Below are 20,113 nucleotides of genomic sequence, written 5' to 3'. Positions count from 1 at the left end.
CTGTTGTAAATACACTCGTTTCTTCCTAGAAGCAATTAGTGCTTGTAGTGGCACAGTATGTTACACAGGCCGAGGTGTTTGGGCATATCCCAGCCCTTGGGTGGCCCTTGGGAGCCCTCAGTGTGACAGCAAAGGTCGGATCCTGTCTCCTTTCCCTGCTGGGGCCAGGGATGGGCAGAGCATCCCAGTGCAGGGCTGGGGACCCTCGGGGGGGCTGAGCAAGGCTGCTGGAGCCAAGCACCATTCTGCAGGTGACACATCATTAATGGGTATTTGCACTTTCATTAATCAACAAGCTTTAAAATTGCTTTTGAGCAACTGCAGCTTATCGCAGTATCTGGTCTCTCACTGCAACAGACAGGTTAAAATGTGTGCCTCGTACCCTGTTTGGGTCTGTTGTTTGCTCTCCTGGCCATGCCACTGCTCCTTCCCCTGCACAACCTGGAGCTGCACTTGGGAATGCCGGTCTGCCTGGGCACTGAGGATCTGCTGCTCTAGAGGAAAGGGCACAGGGAGAGGCAGAGGCTCTCTCAGTGCTGGTGGAAGGTGGAAGGCGAAGGTTTCCCCGCAGAAATGGGAGCAGAGACCCTGACCAGGAGGTTCCTGCAGGTCGAGGTGGCTCTAGGGAGCGCACAGGCTCCCGAAGCCCTCAGTGCCAGCTGCTCTCCTGGCTGGTTTGCGCTGCGGAAGGTGCGAAGCGGGATGGCCAGCCGCCAGCATTCCTGCGGGATCCTTTAATAGCGGGTTTAGACACATTGGAAGAACTCCTGGTTTGCACAGGCGCTGTGGGTGGTTTCCTCCTCCATCCTCCCTGGCCTCACAGCACCGCTTGCTGCTGCTCCATGTCTCCCAATCCTGCTCCGTGTCCCTTCTACCTCCTCCCATCACTCGATGCAGCAGCCACTTGGCTGCTCGGTTGCAATTAAAGCTGCCTCCTCTTTTCCCACCAGTTACTACATGCACAGCCCCTGATCCTGAGCAGTTTTAGGGATGATGGATGCTGTTTGCTTATTTTAGCAGGGCTGGGGCACTGGACCAGAGGGATGGGCATGGGCACATGCAGTGCTCAGTGCTCAGCAGAGCAGCTCTGAGTGATCTCCTCACCCATGCCCAGGGCTGCAGTGTGTCACTGGTTGGATGCAGACCCCCGTGCCGTTGGAATCAGCACCGTGCTGCTGGAGCCATCCTAGTGCAGCCTTCCCGGGTGCAGGGCTGTGCCTGGGGGAAGCTCTTACCACCCTCCCTGTTTGATTTGGCTCCAGAACAAACCTGAAGGTGGTTAATGACATCTGTGAGCTTTCCAGCTCCCACCCCGCAATTAGGGCTGCCCGGTGCTATTCTAATAAGCGCTGAGCAGGGAGACCTGGCAGAGATTGCGCTTTGGCTCAGTGAATCCAATACAGACCTTTTGGGGGGGGAAAGAACATGAAAGCCCTCCCTGATGGCACTGGAGCTGGGCTTTGAGGGAGGCTGCGCTGGAGGAGCACCTGCCCTGTGTCAGGAATGGCGCTTAATGGGATAAGGGTGGTTTGGGGTGGGAGATGAGCAGGCAGGGAGCTGCAGAGGCAGGTGGGGATGGGAGGTGTTTGCTGGGGGAGGAAAGGAGCCTGATAAGAGCCTGTGAGACAGCCTGGGGTCATCCTAGCTGGCTCTGGTGCTCTTCCATCACCTCCATCTGCAGAGATAAAAGTGCTCAGAAGAGGCTGGAATTGTAGGAGTGGAGATGTGGGGGGTGCTGCTTGCTTCACAGGAAAGAGCTCCCTACCTGCAAGCTTCTTATTCCCCTTTCTTCTTATGGAAAGCACTGGATGCTCAGCCCTCGGCTGATAAAAGCCTTTTCCCAGGTGGGTTCCCTGTGCTGGGGATCAGGGATAAGGCTGGGATCAGGGGACTGGCACAGGGTAAAGTGTGTGGGGCTCAGCCAATGCCCACCCTGGTGCTGTGCACCCTCGGGGTGCTGCAGGCTCTACAAATCAGAGGGTTTCAAGCCCTGCCCTGGGGCTAGGAGCATCACAAGCAGCGCTTCCTTTTCTTCTTCTGGGTTTTAATTGCTCTTTAGCCTTTGTTCATACATTCCCCATGGTGTGTGTCCTCATGTGCAGGTGGGAACAGACAGGAAAGCTGCCTGGTGCCAGTGCACAGGGGTGGATTCATCCCAGCCAGTTGCTATTAGCCTCTAAGGGTGAAATAATCCCACAGCAGGCTGCACGATGGTGGTTTTCAGGAAGGTATCAAGAAGCAGGAATGCACTCAGGCTGCTGGAATAGGCTCAACACCTCCTCTTGGCTTTAAGCGCCTGATGGGCTTTCAGCTCTTTCAGCTCTCTGGCACTGCAGAGCACGCTGAGCACCTCTACCCTGTTTGGTGCTCTGCAATGTTCAGGCTGCAGAGGAGAGAAGGGGTTTTTCTTCCCTTTCTGACTGTCACTGCAAACCCACAAGCTCAAAACCCAAATTGAGCTCCCCTAAAAGATCTAAAACATATGAAGCCTTATCAGCCAGCTCCTTCCCTTATGGGATATATGTCCCATATATATCCCCCCTTCCCAAGCTGTGCTAAATCAATATCTCTCCACAGATGGATGGAGAGATAAATTTTAAAGAATAAGCTTAATTTTATTAGTGTCTTCTGAGTGGCCGTTGCATGACAGCTCAGTGCCAGATTGACAAGGGTTTGATGTTCAGTAATAGCACATCAGCAGGGCCCTGGTCCTTTGATGTATGATAATAGCGCGCCATCCGAACAATGGAGTTTTGATATATTGTATTAGAACATAATCAGAGGGATGGGGCTTTGATATATTATGTAAGTAGATCATCAGAGTGGTGGTGCTGTGACATATTACCTTAGAGCACTGCCAGAGCCGCCGCGCTTTAATGGATTTCAGTAATCCATCACTGGGGCCGGGACTGCTGGGCTCACTGCAGGGCATCCCTGCTCCAAAAACCTCACCAGTTCCTGTGATCGCTGGAGTCTTTGAGGAAATCCAGGCAGGAAATGCTGGGGGGGGGGGGCTTTGGGGCAAGCACAGCCCCATCTCTATGGGGCTGATGTGGGACTTGAGGACACCCAGCTTGGAGAACCCCCTGTACATAACCTGGGGCAGGGAGAGGGATGTCGCTGAGCTGTTTGGGCATTATTTTCTGGGTACCAGGTATTTTGAGTGTCAGGTTTTCTGGGTATCACATTTTCTGGGTACCGGATTCTCTGTGTACCGGATTTTCGGGGCTTTACTTTCAGAGCAGCAGGCACACCAGGTCTTTCCATCAGCGATGCATGGCTGAGGGCCAGGACATGTGCTTGCACAGTGGTGCCGATGCCACCTTCACTGCTCAGTGCTCCACTTGAGGTTCCATCTTCCGTGCTGTGAAATGGAGGGTATTTCCAACGGGGGCTTGCAATGACAAGCTGGAGCTGGCCAAGCAGGGCTGTTGTCTGGTGTTAGCTGGAGAAGATCCCTGCATTTTCCTTCTTTCGGCCGTTCCCAGTTCATACACCAGCTGATCTTATGCCCTCGGCCATGCCCTGATCCCAGTCTAATAACAAATTCTGAACATTTCAGTTCTGCATAGTGAGATTTCACAGAAATGCCCATTGATGTGACACCTGCATCGAATTTTTTCTTGGTTTAGGCTTTTTGCTGGGCGGTTTCTCTTGCTTTGGGCCCAAGCAGTCATTTGCCCCAGCCTAAAAACCTGCCTTTTCCACCCCACTTCAACTACAACACCATCAAAAATGAGTCTCAGGTGAAACTTCCTTTTTTCCTCACTGAAATGGACATGTTTCATCTCTGGAATAGAAACATTTCATGGTCTTGGAGCTTTTTAATTTCTTTTTAAATGACATTGGCTGCACCTGAACTTGTTTGAAAACAAGAGAAGAGCTTTTCTGTTTTAAAAATGCCAATATAGAAACTTACAGCTTTCCAAATTCTCTTCCGACAGGATGAGGATGGAGCTGAGCACCACTGAGTGGCTTCCCAAGACCTTTTCCAGGCCCTTGAAATGGATGTCCGACCTGCAAATGAATTCAGAAGGAGGAGGCAAGGCAAGAATCTGCCAAAGGGACCCCTTGGAAGTGGAGAACAGTATTAATATTTTGGGAAATTGAAATTCCAGCCATGAAATTGCCTATCATTTATCATCCCCAACCACCTTATGAAGTAAGAAAAACAGGCATTAAGCCTTATTGCTTTTTAAATACTTATGATCTCGGGGAAGAGCCATCTAATCTACTGCCTTCAATAGGTGCTCTATGAAAATGAGTGTGGCAGTAAGGGCTGGGTTAGGATGTGCAGTTACAACATGTACAGATGATGTCAGGCTGTTGTTGAGATGCTCAGATGATGAACCCTGGTTTGGGGGCTGCTGTATCCCTGGTGCTGGGATGGTGCCATCTCCAAAACCAGCACAGGCAAGGACACCTTTTCCTATTCCTCACCAGAAATTTCAAATCTGTTTCCTTATGGACAGGGGCTGGATTAAAATCCAAGCAGCAGCCCTCGGCACCAGGGCAGAGCCCAAAGAGACAGCGGATTTCCAGGCGTGTGCCCCTCTGAGCCCAGAAAATGTTTGTTCTCAAAGCAAGGAGAAGGTTTTGCTGCAGCATCATCTCACTGAGTGGTTGTTTCCTGATTTAAAGGCTGGCAAATTCCTGAGAACCTCTCCCCATCCCCAGGATGCTGCTGCACAGTGAGGTGCTGCTGCTTGGGTTTCTTTTCCATGCCCTGAAACCTGCGTGTCTTCCACAGCCAGACCCCGAAACTTCCTTGTGTTACTACCAGGAGCAGTGTTTGGGCTTCTCGTTGTGCATACTCCAAGGGGTTTTCCTCCTTGGTGCTGAGGTCCATGGGGCAGTGATACTCTTTCCTCACCATGGCACTGGCCACCCTTATAATTTCCACAGACTGAGAGTGTTTGGGGGTTCTGAGCTCTGTAAGTGCTCACGGCAGTGCTGTGCAAAGCCATTTATCCCAGGTGCTTCTGTAATTGCAATGTACTGGAAAAAACTGGTGTTCAGTGGTGGTTTCCCATGTTCTGGTCCCTCCAGCTCCATCCTGGATGGTCTGGACCTGGCACTGTGCCCTGTGGGGTCCCTCCGACTCGGGACCCTATGCTCTTCTGCTCCTACCTTCCAGTTAGTTAGCTTAAAGTGGAATGAGAACAAGACAAGCAGCCCTGTTGGGCAGCATGGGGTGGGCTGGAGGCATCTCTTGGACCTGCACCATGTCCTAAGTTCCCTTCTGCCAGGGATGTGGTTGTGGGGTGCCTGGTTCTCCTGTTTGCCAAGGTGTTGGGCGATGCACCTGGGTGTCAGAGGGTGCACAGGGTGAGAGCAGAGAGGGGATAGGTTGGAGAAGTGCTTGCTGTGGTCATCCAGTCCCGACCTCCTGCCACGGGCAGGGACACCTTCCACTAGAGCAGGTTGCTCCAAGCCCCTGTGTCCAACCTGGCCTTGAGCACTGCCAGGGATGGGGCAGCCACAGCTTCTCTGGGCAATTCTGGAGTTTACCTGCCTAATGGTCAACCACAAGGCCAAAAAAATAACAGCAGAGGAGGCAAACAAACCAACCAACCAAGCCTCGAATGATAGGGGAACATAAATTATCCAGAACTGGCACAAAATGAAAGTGTTGCATGGTCCCCTGACAGCAATGGGATGAATAACTGATGATGATTAGTTAAATCATAACATTGCTCATGCCATGCATAAATGATGAGCCAACTGCTCGCAATGCCCTGATGAGATGCAGCGTTCGTAGCTTTCTATCATTCCCACTTTGTAGCCCCAAAGAAACTACCACATTTCTGCATTTTTGTGTTATCTGGCACATCAAGCAATGCGACAATGAATATATATTGACCTTATTATAGCAGCCGGCTGCTTGTGCCAGAAGCAACCAGGCATACTTTGCACAAATTAAAGCTGTCAGCATGTAATTTATGGTTCATTGCAAAAGAGGAACAGAACTCTGAGGGGAACATTGTGGTTTGGGAAGCAGGTAGGTAGGCAGATGAATTGCATGATAAAATATCTTGCTAATGATGTGATGTTAAAGCTCAAGTGTCGTTTTCATTCTGGTTTGCACATTTTTGTAGCTGTTTCTTGCTCAGGATGATTTTCCCCTTTCCACACTTGGGTTTGTTGGTTGTTTTGGTTGGGGGGGGATGTTTCCTTTCCAAAAGCAAAATTACTGGTTAAACCTGAAAAGGGTGAAATAGGTGTGATAATGTAGGAGCAGGGCCCGTGTCTGAAGACAACGTGGTGGCAACATGAGTGATATTGGAGCCCCGTAACAGGGAGGTGTCTTATGGATGCAGCCAAGAGCCTTGACAGGGGGGCTGGATGGGGATGATGGAAGTTTTGCTCTTTTTTTCAGACTAGAAAAGGAGTCTTGAGGAGAAATAAAATGAAGAAATCAATGTGTGAGCCTTCGCTCCTGCGGATGTGCACACACACACTTGTGCATCAAGAGGGATGCTCGACATTGCGGAGTCTTGTGTGAACATCGTTTGGGTTTGTGGTTCTGGGTCTTTTCCTGCTTTTTTGTTTCCCAATGATCAGCAGCTGAAGGAAAAGGAAAAGGGGGAAAAAGTGGGGTGGGATTGTGTCACCTTTGATAATGCACGGAAGCGTGGGAACGTGAGAGCCGAGTGAGGAAGGGAAGGGGGAGGCAGGAGGAAACAGGGATTTATATCCTGCTGTGCAGAGAGCTCTCTTTAGTCCAATAAATAAATGATAAAATAATTAGATTCTGAAATAAACCATCACTGAATTATTGAAGTGCTCACCTAGGAATAGCTCTGACTCAGCCGGGCGAGCGCCTCTTGTTCTGCTGTGGGAGCCAAAACCAACATGCAACGCAGTGAGGCACCTACAATTGGGGAACCCAGGGTTTGCTCCACCTTGGAGCCAGTCCAATGCTGCTGGAGAGGTTTGGCACAGCAGGGATGGGGAGAAACGTCCCTGCCCAGGGTCCTGTGGGAACTCGGAGAGCAGGAGGTGTTCCCACCCCGAGGGGTGCGAGCCTCAGCACCACCGTGCTCTGCACCAGCAGGTTTGCGGATGGGGCTGTGCGGTAGAGCATCCCTTGAGTGAGATGTGCTCTGAAATACCAGTTTTATTTCTCCTGATCCTGGTGATCTCCTCACTGACACGTTCTCCCAGCTGGGCTCCACGTCTGCAGTGCATGGGTGGATATGTTCCTTGACACGACAAGAGGAGGCTGGGCAATGCTGTTGGTGGTGGCAGGAGTTGGATTGGCACAGGGAGGCACTTGGGTGCCCCAGGGCAGCCTGTCTGATGATGGGTTTGAATCCCAACTCTCCAGCAACTAAGAAAGGTAAACTGAGGCTGAGGGCTGGCTCAGAGAGGTCCTGCCATGGTGGAAGAGTTTCCCCAGGAGGTACCAGAGCTATATGCTAAAATGCAGAATGCCCCATCCCTGGCAGTGTTCAAGGCCAGGTTGGACACAGGGGCTCGGAGCAACCTGCTCTAGTGGAAGGTGTCCCTGCCCGTGGCAGGGGTTGGAGCTGGATAAGCTTTAAGCTCCCTTCTAATCCAAACCATTCCATGATTCTCTGAAACCCACAGGCAGGCATCAGCCATCGCCAACACTGGTTCTTCCTCTGCGGACACTACGGTTGCTGTTCTTCGGGGTGCAGCTCATCAGTCCAGCTCCTTTGCCTGTGACAGGACATTTCACTGCTGTAAACTGGTGTTAACTGGAAGCCGACTGCAGCCAAGACCTCTGCTGCCAACCCAGGCAGCCAGAGCTCCAAAGTGCCCACCAGAAGGGGGGGAAGAAGGGTTTTTTTAAGCAGGCCCCATTTGGCTTTGAACCACACGTGTCTCTGCAGCCGGTGACAGCTCTGTAACAAGAGTGGTGGCAGCATTCAAGAACTATTAGTGTTAAATTATTCCAACAAAAGCCGGCCTTGATGTTGTGTTGAAGTTGATAACTTGAGGATGTGTTTGAAAAGGATAAAAGCTTTGCCTTCAAAGGCTGGCTCCTCTTTTTGTGTGAGGCACACTGGGGAGCAAATTAACCATTTTTGTGATGAACGCATCATTCTAGAGGCTAATGAGCATGTTGGGGCTCATGATTTGGAGACTGTTGGTTAAAGAAGTGATGACAAAAGGTTGAGCTGCTTTCCTGACCTCCAGTGGCACATCTTGAGTGCTACCATGCGTGGTGCACATCCTGCCTGCGGTGTGAGCAGCCAGCATGTTTCAGATCCTGGGCCATAATGATGGGCTAATTTAGCCGTCACTGACCACGAAGCAGAGAGGGACAGGGAGAGATGTGGGAGGAGGGACGTGAATCATGAAGTGTAAAGCTTCAGCAATAAAAATGTGACCTGGATTAGTAGCAGGCTCATGTTGTGCTGTGGGAGCTGTGCTGATGGAAGGATGGAGGTGGGAGAGCACCACATGATGCCTGGGTTTCCCTGCACCACGCGAGGAGCATCACCTTGGGGTCAGGCATGGTGCTTTTCTTCCCCTGGGAAGGGGGTGTTTTAGCCCAGTGCTGCAGCTGGGCTCTAACAAGAGAAAAACCACATTTTTCCTTAGGTCCAGAAGATCTAACGGGAGCTGAGTGTGGGAGTACCGGGGTCACCCCCTCCTCATGCTCACACAGCCATAACCCCATCCACTTCCCACCTTCCAGGCTTGTGACAACGAGAGCCCAGCATCTCCAAACATGGGGTGCAAGCTTGGTGTGATGGTGGGTAGCACTTGCCGGAGGCCAACATGCACCCCACGTCCTCACGCTGGTCCCTGAGTGATGCTGGCCCCATGCCACCAGCAGAAAGCCACCCCGGTGAACAGCAGCACGAGGCTGGGTTTGTGCTGTCTGACATGGAATCAGGGCTAAATTTGTCCCGTTCACACTCGAGCGGAGTGACAGCAGCGAGGGCAGAGAAGTGCCTTCCATTTCCAGCGCGATACAGATAGGATGGGAAAAAAAAGGTTCCTGGTGGATTAGCACCCTTGAGGTACTTGAAGCTGTCACTTACAGCATGCACGATCCATTGCTTGACCTCTGCTGTGCGCTAGGGCTGGGGAGAGGGGAAGAGAAAAGCCTTTGCCACAGGATCCCTGTTGGAAGCACGTGAGAGCCCACAAATCAAGGCAGTCGCTGCAGAACTTACCCGGTAATTAGCTCTATAAACACGCGATTCAGCTGATGGAACAAAAGCTGTGATTTCAAATGTGCCCCCGTCCCCCTTCGCCTGGGGCCGATGGGAGGGGCGTTATTAATAGCAGGAGGAAAGAGTTTGTATTTCTCTCCTCCGTGGTGCTTGGGAGGGGGGGGCGAATGACCTCAGTGTGAAGAAACTTGATTTTCTCCTGCCTCTTGATTTATGTGGGGAATCTGTTGCATGATTAGCGCCTATCATCAATAACCAGGCGGCCGGGCTGACAGCTGCTGAGTGCAATGAAGAAACCCTGTGAAGCAAATAGCTACAAATTTCCCTGACAGCCCCGGTTCGATTACACGGCGTCAGCTGCCAAAACACCAGTTATTACAGGCACGGGGTGCCGTGAATAGCTGAGCAGAGGGGAGCGCGGGCAGCGGTGACACGGGCTGCCGTGTTCACACCCCCGGTGCTCCTCTCCCTTGGCGAGGGCATTCGGGGATCAGTTATTTACAGCAGCCCGGGCTCGGCGTGAGCCAGAGCTGGGTCTGCTGGTCCTGCTGATCCGGAGGGATGGCCCCTGCCAAGAGGAACGGATCCGTGAAGGGAAGAGGTTTTTCCCCTTCTCAAACAGGGATATTCAGGCTAGAAATAAGGTTATAAGAACGCCCGTGCCCTGGCTTTACAGGTAAAGCCTTTCTGAGGATTTGCCAATGGTGGTGCAGCTCTGCTATGGGAGAGAGCTGGGCTGCGCCAGCCTGGAGAAGAGAAGGCTCCTGAAGGGGAGACCTTAGAGCAGCTCCAGTGCCTAAAGGGGCTGCAGGAAACCTGGAGAGGGGCTTTGGACAAGGGCCTGTAGGGACAGGCCAAGGGGAATGGCTTTAACCTGCCAGAGGGGAGACTGAGATGAGCTCTGAGGCAGAAGCTCTTCCCTGTGAGGGTGCTGAGGCACTGGCACAGGGTGCCCAGAGAAGCTGTGGCTGCCCCATCCCTGGCAGTGTTCAAGGCCAGGTTGGACACAGGGGCTTGGAGCAACCTGCTCTAGTGGAAGGTGTCCCTGCCCGTGGCAGGGGTTGGAGCTGGAGGAGCTTTAAGGTCCCTCCAACACAAACTGGGCTGGGATTCTCTGAAAATCACCCCTTTGAAGCTGCCTTTTGCTCATTGCAAGGTCTCAACAGCACAAGGATGGGACCCACTGGGCAGAGCCCCAGGGTAGAGCTGGCTGACGGATGCTTTGCCTGACGTTCCCTCTTGGAAAAGAATGTTTTCCATAGACAGGCATGGTTTGAATCCAGGCTCTCGTGTCAGTTGTGTGCCACTGTTACTCATTAATTGGGTTTTGATGTTTAGTTATTTTATTCCTATTTAAAGCCACAGAGCACGTCTGTTGAAACCTGGTGTTTGTCTGCAAATGGGGTGTCGAAGCAGGGAAATGCATCTCCTGGGATGATGTTTCCAACGGGAAAGCTCACACCTTCCCCGCGCAGCACCCGGGTCTGGACCCTCGGGGATGCTTCTGTTTCCTGGATGGTGGTGAGAGAAAATGTTTTAGCTGTTTTTCCTTGAATTTTGCCTTTCTTCCCTATTTGGGATGAAAACAGCTCCCAGTGCTGGGATTAGTCATGGATACAAGTCACTGCTTCCTAACTGGGATCTTTAATTCTCCTCCAGGACATCAGTGCTGCTGGGAGCTGCATTGGGGTGACGGCCAGGGAAGCGGCTGGACCAAGAGGCTTGCTCCAGGCTCGGTGGGTCCCATTCTGGAAGGAGGGCCGGGATGTGCACCCCATGGCAGGCAGGACACCCACTGCCAGCCATGCACCCCATTGCACAGAGGTGCCAAGCTGTGCCCAACCAGTGTCCATGCGATGCCCAGGCAACCTCAAGCTCCAAGTCCCACCATTTCCTGCTGGAAGCTCTCCAGGTGCTAATGAAACATTTATGAGTCAAGGCTGCTCGGCCTCTTGTGTTGGGAAAGAAACTGTCTTTATTGCAAAGATCAACTTGAGGGGAATGTTTATTGGAGAGCATGGTGTTGTAAAACATCGTATTCCAAGGAGGATGGAGTGTGATTTCCCTCCGCAGAGCAGGGTCAGGCACTGAGCTGGAAAGCCAAGAGGTTCCTTACCTGGACGGAGGAGGTCTCCTAAAGATGGGGTATACTCACTGCATAGCAGGGAATTATATTTGCTTTCCAAAACACCATCCTCATAGTCCCATTGGTGACCTTGCACCTGCCTGGTTTCAATGCGAGATGCGACATGGCATCCAGCACCCCAGTTTGGGCTCCGGAAGGCTTCCCATCATCCAGGATGGAAACCCAGATGGATGCTCCGGAGCCAGCTCCAATCTGCTGGCTCAGCCAGAGGTGAGCACGTTCCTGGCCCCTCTCCCCATCATGGGGTTATGTGTCAGTTGTCGTTTCTCTCAGCTTTCCTTTTAAAACAATACAAGTGTCAGCGCTGGTTCAGGGGCTGGTCAGCACCATCTGAATTCCTCCCTAACTTCGTAAGGCAATTTCATGAATTATACAGTGTGGTAACAGAAGGAGCTAAATAAAGATGCAACACCAGCCGTGTTTGATAAATACACCCGCGCCATCCAGGGAAGCTATTTGCAAGTCAAAAGCACGGCACACGACGAGCGAGCTGTCGATGGCAAATTGCTTAGATTAGTGCTGGGTCAGCACTATTTTATGTTAAATCCCATCAACTACAAAGAAAAGGAGGAGGATGTGTTGTGAAACAGCAGCAGTGTCGCCATGGGCTCCCTGGTCCTACTGAGCCAACAGCCAGGCATCAATGGCCAAACTTGGGTTTCTTTCCCCACCAGGCTCTAAGTAACCCCTGGGAAATTCAGTAGGTGATGGCAGGAGGTGTTAGTAAGGAAGGTGACCCTTAGCTCCAGCCTGATCCTGGAGGATCCGAGTATCTGCCTGGTGAATGAACAGGAGCAGGCACACAGGAGGTGCTGGCCTTGGAGATGATGCTGGAAGCCCACCATAGCAGACAACCTGGCAGAGGGGGGTGGCTGCTCTCATCATGCTCAGCTGCTCTTGATGGGCAAGATGAGGGTTTTAAGGAGCACAACCAGCAGCATGGGAGAGCAGAGAGCTGGGTGTCAGTGGCTGCATCGCTGAGTCTCTGTGATAAGCAGCAGTCACTGCTTTCTTCTGCCTGTTCTGCAGCAGCATGGAGAAGGGAGAGGTGAGGATTGCTCCCTTGATGTTTGCAAGTAGCTTTGAAAATAGGTGAGACTGCTTTTGTGGCAAGACTGTGTTGCTATTGAGGAAACAGGAAAGACATGGACCTGCTGGAGAGGGTCCAGAGGAGGCCGCAAAAGCAATCAGAGGGATGGAGCAGCTTTCCTGTGAGGAAAGGCTGAGAGAGTTGGGGTTGTTCAGCCTGGAGAAGAAAAGACTCCAGGGAGACCTTATTGTGGCCTTTCAGTATGAGGGGTGATGGTTTTAAACTAAAAGAGGGGAGATTCAGGCTAGATGTGAGTAAGAAACGTTTTACAGTGAGGGTGGTAAAACACTGGCGTAGGTTGCCCAGAGAAGTGGTGGATGCCCCATCCCTGGAGACATTCAAGGCCAGGCTGGATGTAGTTCTCAGCAACCTGATCTAGTTGAAGATGTGCCTGCTCTTTGCAGAGGGTTTGGACTAGATGAGCTTTAAGGTCCTTTCCAACCCAAACGAGTCTGGGATTCTTTGATTCTATGCCTAGGGTTGGAAGTTGATTCCTGCAGCGGAGTGCAAACCTCCAGGGATGAGCTGGAGGATGCGGATTGGCACCTGCAATCAGTGCTGTGCACCCCTGAATGGGGAGAGGTGACAGCAGCCCCTTCCCCTGCTTCAGAGCTTGGTCCTCTGTGCTTGAGCAAGAGCTTCACCTTGCTGTGCATTAAGCTGCACTCTCTTATGTTCGTGACCATGCAGAAAATGGGCAATTCACCATGGCCATGTCAGAAATCCCAGTCTTTCCCACTGCAAGAGCAGAAGATGGCTGGAGCTGCGTACTGGGAGGAAACTCCCATGAAATAACCCTTGGTTATAGACTCGGAGCGTGTCATATGTTTCATTACCTGCTAAAAGACAGTTGCTGCGTGCTGTGGAATATTTATACAGCCAGATCATTTGCAGGGCTCTGCCTTCCTCTCACAAGAATGCATCAGGAAAGGCATTCATGAAGTAGCCCTTGATGATCCGAATGATTTATGAGGCAGCAATTGTGTAAATAGGGTTCAAACTTTTAAAGATTGATCTCTTTTCCAACGAGGAGCCATCCTCATGGTACACAATGTATGCACTGTGCGGGTTAATGATGGTATTTATACCTGAGATAAACTGTTCACTGCTTTAGCTGGATGCTAATGTTTTCTCAGAGGTTTTTTTATCCCTCCCTTGAAGGGGTTTTATGATGAATTTGAGTGATTCTGCAGCTATTGGGAGGTGGTTGAGCTGTGCCCTGCATGGTCAGGCCGTATCTTGGACGTCTTCTTAAAACCTCTCTTTGTTTCCCCCGTCTGCTGCCGGCCCCTCTTGTGCTGAGCAGCAGAGCACTCAGTTGGATTTTGAAGTGCAGGCAGCTTTCTTTTCAAATGCTTCCTTTAAAAACCCCTTCAATATTGCAGCCTTCAGAAGTCCCCCCTTTCTGCAGAGCCTTTCTATTACTCCTGTCCTTTGTTCTGCTTCCTTTAAGCCTGGTCCCCCTTCCATTACGCCTGCCAGAGGAATCCTGAGTACAAAGCTTTCTGCGTCCCTCCCTCCAACATCCTCCACGATTACATCCTCTCCATTGCTCTACAGCTGTTCCCAAACTCCCCTTCAGCATCCGAAGCTGCAAATCACTGCATGAGGTTTGAATCTGTGCAGCAGCTGAATCCCGGGGGGGGGGGAAGAGTTTTTACTCCTGCTTGCGGCAGAGGCGGGATGCGGTGGATAATGCTGACTCCCAGTGGCTCCCAGCCCTGGATTTAGCCACTGCTTACTCCGCTTCCCATCCAGGCGATGAATTGCAGAAGCACTCTCGCTCTTGGAAGTGTTGCCTGTGCACATAAGTAGATTTTTATCCGTTCCTTCCAGATGCTGCAGTTACAAGTGCCCATGTACATTTTGTTACGGTTCCCCAGATAACAGCATTTGGAGTAGTGCTCCTTCAGAAAATCCATGCAAAACCATCTGTGATTTTCTGCTCTTGGATGGATAATTGGATTGGAGCTTAGGGTGGGCTTGGGGCTTGGGTTTAGTTCCTTGCCTGCAAGCTTGAAGGTACTTACAGCCAGGTTCGAAGAGGCTTTCAGACAAGAACAAAGCCCTACGTGCCCACTGCTGATGGAGGTGTGCAGTTTGCCACCAGCAGCCCCAGTTAACCCACAGCTGCCCCACTGAATGTCTCACAGCCACGCTCATACCAGCATTCACCAGGCAGGAACCTCAGTTTTTCTCCTCAGGGCTTGGCCCCATATTTTAAAGCACCCTTTAAAGAGCTACAGAACTTTGATACCCTTATAATGTCTGTGATAAGTTCCTCCAGGGTGACCCAGTGTTCTTTTCTTTCCTGTTGATGAATTAAACATTGGGTAACAGTGGCATTTGTAATTATCTATAGACAGGGCAAAACAACTGCCAGCAGCAGCACAGCCTTCCTCACCCATCCTTGCCATGGAACACCCTGGGGAGGTGGCACTGAGGACCACCAGGATTGCAGATGCTGCTGCAGTGGCACATGGTCCCGATGCTGTGCACATCCCAGATGGGACCAGCGGTGCAGTGGTGGTAAATCACATCATGGAGAAGGTGGAGGAAGGGAAATGATGCTGGTAAAAGCTATGGGGTGGGTGTGGAATAAACAGCAGCCCCAAGTCACCCCAAGGTTGCATTGCTAGAAACCATCATGGCCTTCTGGGCAACATTCTGGGCCATCAGTGCGTTGCCATCATGGTTGGTCTTGTCCAACTGGAAGGACATCTAACTGCAGGACATTGAGCATCTGCTGCTGTGTTGTAGCCCAGCGGCTGCACCGGTGAAGGGCTGAGCCAAACCAACAGCCAGGACACGAGCTGAGCCACTGTCCATGTGGCTGCAAGCTGGAAGCAGCGGCCCTGGCTCCTCGGCATCACAGGAGGCTGATTCTGGGTTTATGCAGGTGGTGAAACACAACAGCCTCTAGGGAAATGTAAAATTAAGACAGAAAAATGCAGAAAAACAAGAACGAGCTGGAATTTGGATTGGAAATGGAGTGAAGGATGCCAGGTAGTGCAGTAGATTGGATAAAGCTGGCTGATATGGCTGGTGGTAATGATCTGACCAGCCCCTGCTGCCCTGATCACGCTCATGCATGGCCTGGATATGGCAGGATGCAGCCAGTGAGCATCAAGGCTGCACAAGCATCCCACCAATCATAAAATCATGGAATGGTTTGTGTTGGAAGTGACCTTAAAGCTCATCCAGTTCCAACCCCCTGCCACGGGCAGGGACACCTTCCACTAGAGCAGGTTGCTCCAAGCCCCTGTGTCCAACCTGGCCTTGAACACTGCCAGGGATGGGGCCACGCTCAACCTGGCCCTCTGCCCACCCAGGGCTGTGATGCTTCTCCTTCCTGGTCCCCAGCATGGACACAGCCCCAGTTTGTGACTGGTCCCTGGCAGGGCAGCCCTGGCCAAGCTGGTGGCTCCGAGGGAAATCCCTCCATCTCCCGCCGAGCCAGCAGCAAGGGAGACATTCTTCCAACTGCACTTGAGGGTTGTTGGGTTTGTTGTTGTTTATTTGAGGCAACAGCCACGTCTCCCATCCGCCAGCTCGAGTGCCACAGGGCACATCTCCAGCACAGTCACACAGTGCACATGGAGCCTCCTGGGCTCCTTCCCCTCCGCAGCACTGGCTGTGCTGGCCCAGCCGGAGCATTCCTCCTCACCTGATTTATTATCTCAGTGCACAGAGAAGAGGATTCTTCCTGCAAAGAGAAGCTGGCAACAGGAGGTGGTCCCTTGGAAACAGCCAGCGTCTGTCTGAGCGTCCATTCAGAGGAGCAGAGGGAGAAAGGGAAAGATGAAGAAGAACCAGGAGAGATGAGCGGCGTCGGGAAGCTGGTCTGCAGCAGGGCAGCGTTCCTGCTGCGGAAGGCTGGGGCCTTCAGGGATGCGTTTTGCATATCCAGAAAAGTCAACAGCAGCCTGAGCCGTGGGTTTGAACAGCATTACAGGAACCAGAGATGGAAAAGCCCCATTAACTCATCTTTCCACTTCCCTCCCGGGCAGAGCAGGATTGGTCCCTGGAGGAGATTATTTTTAGCACTCTGTTGAACAGAGTTTTCAGCAGCTCCTGACATGGGGGTTTCTTTTCCAGGGATTTAGATGTACGAATGATAAACCAGGCTCTGCCGAAAGCAGGCTTGACCCAGAGATGAAACGAGGATCAAAGCGGTGCTGTGAGGTTCAGAAATGTTTGCCTGCGTGTCTGCTTCCCTCTCTAACATGTTGCTGCACCTCTCCGCAGCGAGCCTTGCCTGGGGAGGAAGCAGAGGCAGCAGAGCCCTGGTTCTCCAGGGGCTTTTGTTCTTACAGGAAAGAAGAAATGTGACAATTGCTCTAAAGAGGCTTCATTTGGGCATCCCATGTCCTGGGTAAATGTGATACAGACTTGACATTATAGGGAGAGAAAGAGGCACTGCAGGTAACCAGCACATGCACCTCTCCATCCGTAGGAGGTAACCGTGCCAGGGGGTGATTTCTGGTGTGGGTTTGGCACAGAGCTGGTCCAGGGGAGCTTTGAGCTCTCACAGTGTATTTCAGATACACCCTGAATAGATGCCAGAGCCTCAGTCTCCTCGTCGGGGCGCGCTGCAGTCCTGCATGCCCTGCTGCAGCCACATGCAGCATCCCTGCACTGCTTCTCTGTTATAAAGGAGAACCACATGCTGGGCTTTCTCCTGGATGCGCTTTTCCCTCCTTCCTGCACTTCTCTTTGATCTTAAAACTAAAATCATTTTCAGCCTCTGTGTGTGTGTATTTTGGGGGGGGGGGGGATGCTGAGCAGATCCCTGAACCTCGTGTTTGTGCCCAGAGCCATTGCAAACAGTTTGCAAATGGTTTCAGTGGCTGTTCCAGGGCGAATGGGAGGGAGAACCGGAGAGGAACTGGGCTTGGATGCTGCCTCCGAAATGATTGTTTGCAGGCCAGTAATTCAGGTTGCAGACAAGGCCCCATTGACTCTCCGGAGAAGACAGAGCAGTTCAGTTGTTAACCCTGGAGAACCGGCTGCTGCTGGCGTGCCATGGGGATGGACACGGCTGGGATACGGCTTTGGCTGCAGGGATGTGCTCAGGACCCACGCAGGGAGGTTTGGAGCCAGGGCTCCTCTTCCCAGCACCCTCACCGTGCCTTGGCTTTAGCAACAGCACCCATGAAGTGTGATGGCAGCAATAGGGTCCTCCTGGGTTCATGGGTGAGGAGCATCCAGGACACCTACCCTGCGCATGCCCAAGGACTGCTGCAGATGCAGGGGAGGTCTACTTGTGCTGCGTCCCCACTAAGCACCAGCCCACACTGGTATTGCAACATCCGAAGTCCCAGACAGGTTTAGGCCATGCCAAAGGGTCTCGTCATCACCGTTACCCTGTGCTCATCCCTGTGGGATCTGGGGCATCCTGCCTGTGTTTCTCCCAGCCTTTTTTTCCCTCGCAGCTCAGAGGAGGAGGAAATGTTTGTCTGCGAGAAGCAGGTCCCTGGCTGGGATCCCCTCGTGTGGGGGAACGTGCGTTAGGGAGAGCTTTGATTCCACACAGCTGTGCTTTACCCAAAAACATTCGTGTGACATTATCACGGGTACATCAACGCATATGGAAAACTCCACCAAGGTTACACTCTGCCCACTCTCCCTGCACCTTTGGAGATGAAACTCAAGCTCTGCTGCAAAGTTACAGTGATTTATTGGTGGGCTGAGGAGCTGGGGTTTAAATACTGCATCTTTGGGATGCTGGCAACCTCCCTTGCTATAAATCTTAACTAGTATTTCTAAGCCCTTTTATGCCAGCTGCTTTCATGTATCCAGAACCTTTTCCGTGCAGTAGCCTATGAAAATATTGAACCGATGCCCGGAGCAACACCAGGATATGAAGGGGAAAACTTTAAGATGTTTTGTAACTATTTTTTTTTATTCCCAGAACCTGCCAAATCTTAATTTTTCCAGTTTACAAGTAAGAGTCTGGAACCATCTGTTTGCTGTCAACCCATGTTTGTTTGGAAAAGGGCTTTATTATTTCTTTCCATCTCGCACTCCTGTTCTTACAACTAGTTTACTGAACTTCATAAATGTCAGCTTTCACAGTTGTTTTGTAAGCCAGTTATGATTTAGGATTTAATCAAAATTGAGCAGTCAGTGTCTTTAATCAATCCGAATGGAGATCAAAAAAGCAGCACAAAGAAATGGAGACTGAGGAATGAAACATTTAATGTATCCCAACAGCCTTTGAAAGCGCCGTGTTTCCAGCATAATAGCTACCAGGAATCATTATAGCAAACTTAAAAAAAAACAAATAAATACCCTCCAAAACTGCTTGTGTTTTTTAAAGATAAAAAGGGCTAAGGCAATTTAAGGCTTAAAAGCAATTCCAGCCTTTTATCTCATTAACGATTAAAAATAAACGAGCATTGGGTGCACAATGGGCCATGCTGCAGGGAGCTCTCGGCACTAAAGGATGCTTGTGCCTGAACCCACTTTGCCCAGGAGGTTACTGGGTGTTTGGGTGCCAACCATGGAAAAACTGAGTCAGTCCAATGGGGGAATCACATCCCAGTGTCCAGCTCTGGGGCTCCCAACACAAGAGGGACATGGAGCTGTTGGAGTGAGTCCAGAGGAGGCCCCGGAGCTGCTGCGAGGGCTGGAGCAGCTCTGCTCTGGAGCCAGGCTGAGAGAGCTGGGCTGGGGCAGCCTGGAGAAGAGAAGGCTCCTGAAGGGGAGACCTTAGAGCAGCTCCAGCGCCTAAAGGGGCTCCAGGAAACCTGGAGAGGGGCTTTGGACAAGGGCCTGTAGGGACAGGCCAAGGGGAATGGCTTTAACCTGCCGGAGGGGAGGCTGAGATGAGCTCTGAGGCAGAAGCTCTTCCCTGTGAGGGTGCTGAGGTGCTGGCACAGACTTTTCCCAGAGAAGCTGTGGCTGCCCCATCCCTGGCAGTGTTCAAGGCCAGGTTGGACACAGGGGCTTGGAGCAACCTGCTCTAGTGGAAGGTGTCCCTGCCCGCGGCAGGGGTTGGAGCTGGAGGAGCTTTAACGTCCCTTCAACCCGAACCATTCCATGGTTCTATGAATGAACTGGCCGAGCAGCTTCGGCTCGGCTCGGCCCCGCTCGGCCCGGCTCGGCCCCGCTCGGCCCGGCACTCTCGGGCGCCTCCTACTGGCTCGTCCTTGGTGTGAGCCCACAAGGGCGCGCGGCGGGCCGCGGCGTGCGCGGGCAGGAAGCCGGCGGGCGCTCAATCGTCGATCAATGAATCATCGATCAATGAATCATCGATCAATGAATCATCAATCAATGAATCATCAATCAATGATCAGCCAATCAATGATCAATCAATCAATGAAGCAGGCAGGCAGCAGGCAGGTGAGTGGTGTTAGCGCCGAATTTGGAAACGCGCCCCCCCCCCCCGGTGCTTTATTTAACATCATTAAACTGTTGGCTCTCTCTTTAGCTACTGGGAGCAAGATGGAGCCTCGTGGGAACTCGGGAGCACCGCTGCGGATTTAATGGAGCAATACATCCGGAGCGCCAAGCTTTGCAGGCTTTGCTGCTTTCTCTCCGTGTTTTCACTGGTAAGGCTCACTCCTGGATGGTTTGTGGGCTCTGGGGTGGTGGATGTCCGTGTGGGGTTAAAGGTGCTGAGCAACTCGAGAGGCTGTGCCCAGTCTCACAACAACCTACATCAGTTGCCTCCAAAAAGGGGAGCTCCCCCTGAGCCTGGTGGTAACTTCTAATGTG

This window comes from Strigops habroptila, chromosome 9, assembly GCF_004027225.2.
Source record: "Strigops habroptila isolate Jane chromosome 9, bStrHab1.2.pri, whole genome shotgun sequence".
Lineage (NCBI taxonomy): Eukaryota > Metazoa > Chordata > Aves > Psittaciformes > Psittacidae > Strigops > Strigops habroptila.
The sequence above is the reverse complement of the archived record's forward strand: the minus strand, read 5'-3'. Positions refer to the sequence as shown.